General features: G+C 36.2%; 1 long non-coding RNA gene across 1 annotated transcript; it reads left to right on the top strand.

The window, feature by feature from the left end:
- The first annotated feature begins 417 nt into the window (after positions 1 to 417).
- On the top strand, positions 418 to 5,594 carry LOC120307469. Its single transcript, XR_005556555.1, has 3 exons — positions 418 to 479; positions 4,734 to 4,815; positions 5,528 to 5,594. It is a non-coding gene; the product is annotated as an uncharacterized LOC120307469 (long non-coding RNA).
- Positions 5,595 to 9,429: the final 3,835 nt, after the last annotated feature.

Here is a 9,429-nt window from a genome sequence, read left to right as displayed (position 1 = left end):
CTAGACAGAAATTTGAAAAGGATCATTTTGACAAAGATCCAAGTTCATTGCAAACTATGAATTAAAAATATCACAGATGAAAATACTGCATAGTGGGCTTTTATCACAAATATTAATAAGAAAGACAGATAGATGGCCAATATAGATGCCAATGTGTTCCAGTCGATCTTAGTTTGCTAAAAAAAAAATGAACAGAAAAAAGTAGTTCTATAACATTATTGGAACCCCAAATGAGGAAGATTATACTTTAATGATGCCCATCCTCACAGAAGACTCAGCTAGTCCTCACAGAGCTATCAATGTACTGCAAAACAATTTCACAACAGGAAACAGAAATAAAAAAGGGATCAATCAGAAGCATCCCATAAAAAGAGAAGGCAAAGATACATGGCCAAAATCCAATTTGGTTCCACACATAGTTCATCAAATGACCATGAAGATAATAGCTGGAATATTAAGAATAGATGCAAGTCCAGGAGGTAATTTTATTTTATTTTTTCTAGATCTGCCTCCTGAAAAACTGAAGGCTTTTAAATCAGAGGTTCCAGAAAATGCACCCAGGGCCCAGCTGTCAATAATCATAGTCATTTGGAGAGGATCCTTCCTCAGGTTATTCCTGGATAGCCCTTTTCTTATCAATCGTTTGAATTAGCCAAAGATTTCCAAGTCATGTGAGTATTTCAGCACAGAAGCCATGCTTCTTTTTGTGTGTTTTCTTAGAGAAGAACTCCTATTTTAGCCAACGTTATTAAGTTTAAGAAAGAAATAAAATACAAATTTACAGGAAAAAAAGTTGGAAAAGGAGGGGATCAGGAAAAGGGAAAAGGAGTTAAAAAGTGACAAGAAAAATATGGAAAAAATACAAAGGGAGTAACTTCTGACTTTCTTAAGTATAGATACAAATACATAAAATGTAACTTCTTATTCTAAAACAAAAAGACAAAAACGTAATAGAGAAAGTATATAAATTAAACAATCAAAATGACACCATATTTTGTACTACACTACATACAATAAAATAGCCTCTTACTCCAAGTTTAAACATAAACAAAGATCGGGTAAACATGTCTATTAATAACAAAAATACTGAAGAATTCTCTAATCATAGCAGATATAGTTATCAAATAATAAAATTGAAATTCCATTTTTTATCTTTCTTAAGCATATTTCTAAGGGTTCAGAGCTTCCTTGTTTTAGATCTGAGCTGAAACTGTTGCTAACTCAGATAATTTTATTTTTGGAGATTGGAGAAGAGAGACTTCTTTTCCATGATTGATGATTCCCCACAGGAATGGCATTTCTTAGGCTGCTACCCTCTTTACTATATTAACTAAATCAGATTATGTATGAGAAAACGGGAAAACATGCATCCTTCATCCTGTGTAACTATTGCTCAGAAATTGTGAAATTTACTTCAGATAATCCTAATCCTAACATTAATGCTAACCCTAACCCACAGAAAGATCCTGAGCAGGGTTGGTCCCTGGAAAGAATATAAAGAAAGAAAAAGGAATCATCTTTAAACTTCATTAAGATTTAGGAAGCAGATATATCTGGATATCAGTGAAAACATGCAGGAATATTGTTGAAAGGAACAAATATGTAAAGGGATTGTTTAATTTGGATTTTTTGTTAGCATTGTTGGAAAAACTGAAGCAATTTTCAGTGCAGTTAAAATACAGAAATTTGAGCAGACCTTGAATGCAATAATTTGGAACATTGAGATAAAATGTATATATTTGGTATAGAAAATAGTGGCAAAAATCTCCCGTAACAACATTGGAATTGGCATAAAGAAAAAAGTAGGAGATCAAATGACTGAGATGAGCAACTAATTAATAAAGTCTACTGCTACAAAAAAACCAAAGGTAAAGTCAGAGGTATTAATATCAATGTGAAAATCACCTTAAGGGCCAACAAAGCAGCAGAACTCTCTGGGTGGATAATTCCAAATATCAGCCTCTTGACAATAAAGGTTCTACCTCAATGGATTCATGACCATCCAGGTGAGCCATAAATGTCAAAATGGTCAAATGGATCAGATCTTCTTGTAAAGTTAATTATGTAAACTAAAGATATTTTTATTCTGTTTTATTCTGTTCCTTTGGAGGGTGTTTCCTTCTTAGCCATGATTAAGAATATTTATTTATTTATTTAACAATTTTTTATAGCCAGTCAACTCACACAAAGATGACTTCCTGGCAACTTACAACATTTAAAAATCCACAACCTAAAAACCCATAAAAATCCCCCCAACTCCTGGCAGCAGCAACACAACTAAATCATCGTATAGAGGAAATAGATGGAATGAAAATTTAGTAGACAGACAGATCTCCAGCCCCCTGACAAAACCATGTTTTTAGGTCCTTTCAGAAGAGTAATAGAGTGAGGGTCAACCCTAGATCAGGAGAATGTGTTCCATAAAGAAGGGGTCACCATAGAGAAGGCCTTTTTCATGGTCCCACCAGATGTATATCCCATATTGGTGGGATCCATAACATACCTTACCTTCCCATCCTAGTAGGTTAGATGGATGTAATAGGGGAGAGATCTGGCTCCAAACCATATAAGCCTTTAAAGGTGATATACAGCACCTTGAATTGTATCTAGAAGCAGATTGGCAGTCAGTATAGCTCCCACAAAAGAGGTGATACCTGTGCAAGTCTAGGCTTATACAAAACTGTTTGAGCTACTGCATCATGAATAAAACCCAGCATCATTCAGACTTAGGAATTTTCTAAGGTAGTTTGCTCATCAAAACAGTTGACAGTGTTAAAAGAAGATAGAAGCAGTTAGCTGTCTGAACAGCTGATTGCTGTCGATTGCTGAGTTAAAGGATAACATTTGTCTCACATAAAAGTAATGAAACAATCAAAAGAAAAATGTGATTAAATTATTTAAAATGGATAAATGAAAGATCAATTCAACTTTTTTAAAAAAATTCTTCTTAGAAATACTTGTTTTAGTCTACTAAACATCTGGGAAAAGGGAATTAAATGGTTTCAGTTGATATAGATGTTTGAATTACCAAGTCTGCTTTAATTAACAAATCAGTAAAGATCACAAAGTCAGTATAACAGGACAAACTTTCACTATTTAGTAGCAGCTATTTCAATGAACTTGTCCATTTCAGGTTGGCTTTGGACCATTTATGGGGCATAAAAGAAGTTTGTTATACTACTTTATCTGATGGTGAAGCCAGGAACAAGTAAGAGGGAAGTAATGTTCCCAGGAGTTTTTTATACAAACAGACATGGTGTTTCTAAGCAAGCAAGCTTTGATATACTTATTAATTAAATTTATATGCTGCACATCTCACTGTTTCAATGACTCTGGGCAGCTTACAAAATTATAAAAGGATAAAAATATAATACAAAATGATTAAAATTAAGAAAATTAAATTAGAAACTAAAAATCAAGAGAGTGTGTGATATATGTGGGGTCTTCTCTCTACCCATCGCCAGCCATCTGAGGCAGGGTTTTAGGCTCTTTTGGAAGACCAGGAGTGTGAGGGCTGACCTCAGCTCCAGCAAAAGAATATTTTAGAGAGGAAGAGGGTCATAGAAGAAAAGGCTCTTCTCCTGGACCCTGCTAGCTGAAATTCTTCTAATTAGAATTGCTTTAGATAGAATAATTTTTCACTGATTCCCATTCCTGTTTTGGAACAGCAGTTTCAGAGGTTAAGGAAGATTCTCGCAGGTTTGAGTATTGTGTATGGTATGTTGCAATCTTATCTAGTCCTTTGGAAGCTGGCAGTAAGATCATCCAAATATGTTGATTGTGAGGTTATCAATATGCTCATGATATCCATCTGTTTTTTCCATCAAATCTCAGAGAAGCTATCAAATGCCAGCTCCACACAGATTCTTAGCCGCACAATGGGCGGCTATTTATTGGTTTCAGTGCATGTGTCTATTTTTTCAAAGTGGAGCCCACCTTTCAAGGAGCCCCAAACCTCTGGTGCTCCACTGTAGAAATGGTGTTTTCTATATTTTCCTGTTTCTAGACTTTATAGGTGGGCAAAAAAGGGTACACTGATGCATATGAGGGAGGTGGCCTGAAATTATATATTCTGTTTCAGCTCCTTTTAGTTCTGCTGATTCCTATGGAATCAGCCCTCCTCTCTCTCCATAAAGTCTTCCTTCACCCTTGAGTCTTTTTTGGACTACAAGTACAACAAGATCTGAAATAGCCGCTTTTTGTTTTCCGTTAATGAATGAGGCAGTCAAACCTACCTAATCAAAACAGTCAGTCTGTTTTTGGCTTAACACCTATACTAGAAACTGCAAATGAAAGAACTGCAACACAAGAACTCAGCTCTTGTGAATGTTTCTACTTTGGTTTATTTCATTTTATTGTTGTAAATTTCTTATGATTATGCAGATGAGCTAAGAAGTGGTCAGTGCACTGGCTCCTATGGGTAATTCATAGCGCACATACCACAGGTTGCCCCAGATCACATTTTGGGAACCTCCAAATGTCTGGAGATAAAAATTCAAAAACAAAGAATTTTGGGAATGGCTAAAATAATTAAAATACTCCTACCCATCTATTTTTTTTTTTAAAAAAATGCCAGGATGTAATAAGGAAAATTTATAGATTTTTATTGAAATAATGAAATTGCCTATGAACTCTACTAATTGTACCACCCCCAACATACCATGCCAAGTTTCAGCAGTGCTGAACAAATGTGACAAAAAGATTTACAGCTTTCATTTTTCTTCTTATTAAAGGAAATGGCCGGGATTTCTTTTTCTGAACATTCGAAGCTTAGTTGCATTGATGTAAAAGATCAGCAATTGTTTGAAGCAAAAGGTAAGGAATAGTTTATCCACGTAGACAAAAATTCTGGAAATGATAAGTCTTATTTCAGCAATGAACATTTGACTAAAAGAGCACTGAATCTTTGATGTAAGTTGAAATACTTAAAACAGAATATTATGTTACTTCCGAAATCCATCAACAACTAGTCTCCATGGTAGCCAGAAATTTTTGATTGGCCAATATGATTAAAAAAATAGATATTCAAAAAATGTGGCAAGCAGTGCAAGTTGACTCAATATTTCATATATGCCAAGTTTCATAAATCTAAAATATATGCTTTTTATTTTATAGCTTGAGAGAAAAACAAATGAAGGGAAATCTATGTTTCACACACTACCTATAAAATAATTGAAACAATCAAATGTTCACATTGAACTCAACTGCTGGTGAAAACATAAACATGTCCATTGTACTTATTTGGGAGAGATCTGGAATTGTTTGCACTGGTTTTTTATTTTTTTATTTTATTTTATTATATCTGTGTTAATCAAGGTTCCAATAAATCTAACATCCATGGGCATCCACAAATTATGACATATCTTATAGGATCATCATACAAATGACATGACATTCATACTATTTTAAATTTCATAATTGTGTCACTTAGAAAACAAATACCATGGATACGCAATTTGATTTTGATGTTATAATAGCTTACTACAGGCTCTGCTGTTGATATCCAACTATTTTTTCTATCTTTAAGGATCATGGGAAAACATATAATAAGAAGAGTGAAATGAGACTTTTTGTTCTGACAATGAAGATGATTGCTGCTATGAATAAGCAACTATATCTGACATGTAAATCCATATATCCTGGAGAACTGAATCATTATTTTAATGAATCAGTAGATAAAGATAAACAGATGAATACATCTAATATGGCTAAGATCAAGTTTGCAAATGGCAATTATTAAAGATATAGTCAAATGAATATACATATCAACTTGATCATCTATTTTCTTCTGCTGATGTCTTATTTATCAGGTTTTGATCTTTGAGTGTACAACTCACTAATGGGAGAATAAAGATTCTTGCTTAACATTGTGAGGCTTTGCTAATAATCTTTTAAATGAATGGAAATATCTAGAAAATTTTAAGATACAAATACTAATTGTACATTGTTATTCTGTGATATATGATGGAAAAGTGGCACTGGGAAATGTAAAATGTTCTTTAAAGTAGCAGCTGTCCTAACTAAATTATGAAATATTGACAACCAGAAAGATATCTGGGATTCCAGGTCTGAAACACAAGTTTATAAAGGACAAAAACTCCAGATATAAAATAATAGCATACAAGCTCCCTAAAACTTTAATTACAGAGTCATTGGTTCCTTTCCAAAATTCAGAGAAATCGGGTGAAGAGAATCCTGCTTCAGTTTTCTTACTTTACTCTGTGTCCTTGAGAATTTTCTTTCTTTCAAATTTCTCCCTGTGATGTTTTGTACTTATTTGATTGTTGGAGGGGATGAAGAATGCTACTTTTGTGTTGTCCTTTCTTACACCTCTTTTGCACTCCTGTTGTTTCCTGTGAGGTTTACTTTATGTGGCAAGCAGAGACAACAGTGAGTGTGGGAGAATGATCAGGTGTGTTTCCTTCATCCTGTCTGAACCCTCCCTAAAAGAAAATGCAATGTTTTAGATATCCCTTGGAACCCTGCCATTTTAATCTACTCACAGTATCAGGAGGCAATATTTTAAATACTAAAAGAAAACATTACATTAAGCATTGCTTACTTACTGTATTAAATGGAAAATCAGGGGAGAGGGAATTTCCCCATCTAAAAGCTCTATGCAAACATGCCAGGCTCTGATCCTCTCTATTACTTGCATTTGGCTGAACCCAAAGCAATTTCATTTAGCCTGATAGATTTCTGTTAATGTAAAATTGTAATCTCTGTGACAGTTAAGATCAAATACCCAGAGTTCAATCTAGGAGTTATCCCAAAGAAAGTAATGTAGAAATTCCAATAGACTTAAGCAGCTTTGCTAACTGAGATGAGAAATAATTCACACCTTTCTCCCCATGGCACATAACCAGAGAAAAGACAGAAGAGTAATAGCTATTTCTGTTTCCATGTTTACAGAGACCATAATTGGAGTGCCTTATTCAAGACAGTAAGCCCTGTTCTCCTACTAATGTGTGTACAATCTATCAATCAATGCACAGGAGGGGGAGATTGGGATCATGCTATCCTGCAGTGTAAAGCAATCTAGCATTTTTCAAAGGCAATTAGAAGAAACAAGAAAAGTTACATCTGCTCTTGCCAATTACTCTATCAATATTTCGGGTTATTCTCAAAGCTGCGAACTTGAGCAAAATTATTCTCAGAGTCTATTGATTTCTAAAATATTGTTCATATTTGCCCATGTTTGCTTGGTAACCACTGCATGAAGCTTATAAGTGTAAATGGACCAACACTGGAAGTCAATGTGTACATCCTTTCTTCACTATGCTTTTATAATAAAATCATTATTTTTGAATTTGTTGGTTTAGGACAGCTCTGGAGCCACATGCGGCTCTTTCAGCCTTCTTCTGTGGCTCCCAGTCCTCCTCCGCCATTTGCAGAGAGAGAGAGAGACAGAGACAGAGAAAGGCACTTCCACTTCCCTTCTCTCTCTCTCTCTCTCTCTCTCTCTCTCTCTCTCTCTCTCTCTCTCTCTCTGTCTCTCTCTCTCTCTGTCTTCATGTGGACTTGCCCCCTTGCGGGGCTCCTGATTGGCCCTGCGCCCAGGCACCCTGCCCCTTGGGAGAAGCGCAGCCAGGAAGTCCGAGGTGTACGTGGCCGGGGAGCCCCAAAATTCCCCCTGAGACCGGCCTGCCGGAGCATCCACTGAGCAGGCCAGCCCTCCTGCAAGCCATGGCCCTGAGGGAGCATAGCCCCTGTGATCCCCAGCCAGCACTACCATTGGCCCTGCTGGCCAGGAAGGCGTGTCGGAGTCCCAGCTGCTGGGAAGGAAGAGGAAGATGCAGCAAGGGCAGGAGAGGAGAGCTGATTTAAAGCCAGCCCAATCAGCTTGTCAGAGAAGAATGTGAGGTGAACAGAAGATCGGGGGAGAGAGAGAGAGAGAGAGAGAGAGAGAGAGAGAGAGAGAGAGAGAGAGAGAGATTCCATCTCTCTGAAGAAGGACACACAGGAATGGAGGAAAACTTGGTAAGGGAACATTAAGAACAAAAGCAGCCCCAGACAGATTCAGTGGTAAAGAATGTTAGGAGCATCTCTGCTTACCTGATTTTCTCAAGAACATTTTGTAATTTGAAAACACAGTTTCCTGTTAAGACATTTTGGTTTTCTGAAAACTTTATTTTTCTTTTATTTTTATGCAAAACATTATACTTATGAATACAGTGTAACCTTCCTAACCCAACAAGGTATCATTTCCTTGTTTTTAGATAGATCTACACTTTCCCAAACATACTTTGGCATTAGAAGGAATAACTGTTGGTTCCCAATAATAGACTACCAGGATTGATTGTTATGTGAGGATGTTAGCAACACAATGACTTTAGGAATATAAGAATAGCAATAGTCACAAATAATTCCAGTGCATATATAACAGTAGGAACTTCATATCCCCCTTACATTGATTCTTAGATAGTAAAATCTGTGGCAGGCAAGGCATTTGAATGGGTGACACATATTTATGTTGATAATAAACAAGCAATCACCCTCATCCTGTCATGCTGGAGGATGTCTGCCAAGTGTGCTTGGGTTGTCTCATTGATTTGAAATCCTATGTAAGAAATAGCCCTAGCAAAGAAGGGAGCCAATCCGGTTGGTTTATTTCTGAGAGAGAAGGTCATCATCCAGGACTTGACTGAGAAAGAGAGAACATTTTTAGAAAATGCATGTCATGTAGGAAACCAAGGAAGGATGTTGGACTGCTCAATAGGAACAGCTTTGAGTTTGGCATTTGAAAGGCTGAAAGATAATCCCTGGGATTTCCAGCATGGCATATTCCTTTTAGGAAGTCCCTCTGAAATGTAGACTCTGCTGAGGCTGGTACTAATATGGAGTGCTTTTGGCTTCAACAACTAGAAATCCCCAGAGCAGATGCCATTTTAAGCCAATCCTGCTCAAATCTACCCTCATCCCCAACTCACAGTCACTAAAGGTTAGTATGGAAGCAGGAATTATCTAATATAGCTCACAGCTGAAAATTGCAAGAAAATTATTATATTGCCAGATTTTGTAAACAGATATTGACCTCAGAAAACTCTCCCGTGTCTACATGCAAAATGACCAGCTTTTCCTTTCAGAAGTCAGTTATTTTCATATGTAAAAAAAATATTCCTATGATTTTACACTCAGGTCAATTTATGCTACATTTACTTTCTATACTGCCTCCCCAACTAGGCAACTGCTGAATAATATAACCAAATGGATGACCCGCTATTCAGTAAATGGGAAGCAATTATGGAAAAGAATTTGTTTGTATATCATTGATTAATGTGAGGATTTCCAATCTTTCTGGGTGAGAAGACATATGTGATGATTGAGAAAACGTTATTCACGCTTTCTCAAAATAATACCATAGGAGAGATTTACCATTCACAAAGTTCTTCCATATTTGGCATAGCCAGTCACAACATACTTTAAAAA

Source organism: Crotalus tigris, unplaced genomic scaffold, assembly GCF_016545835.1.
Source record: "Crotalus tigris isolate CLP2741 ecotype Arizona unplaced genomic scaffold, ASM1654583v1 scf7180000017785.2122318, whole genome shotgun sequence".
NCBI classification, from domain to species: domain Eukaryota; kingdom Metazoa; phylum Chordata; class Lepidosauria; order Squamata; family Viperidae; genus Crotalus; species Crotalus tigris.
The sequence above is the reverse complement of the archived record's forward strand: the minus strand, read 5'-3'. Positions and strand labels throughout refer to the sequence as shown.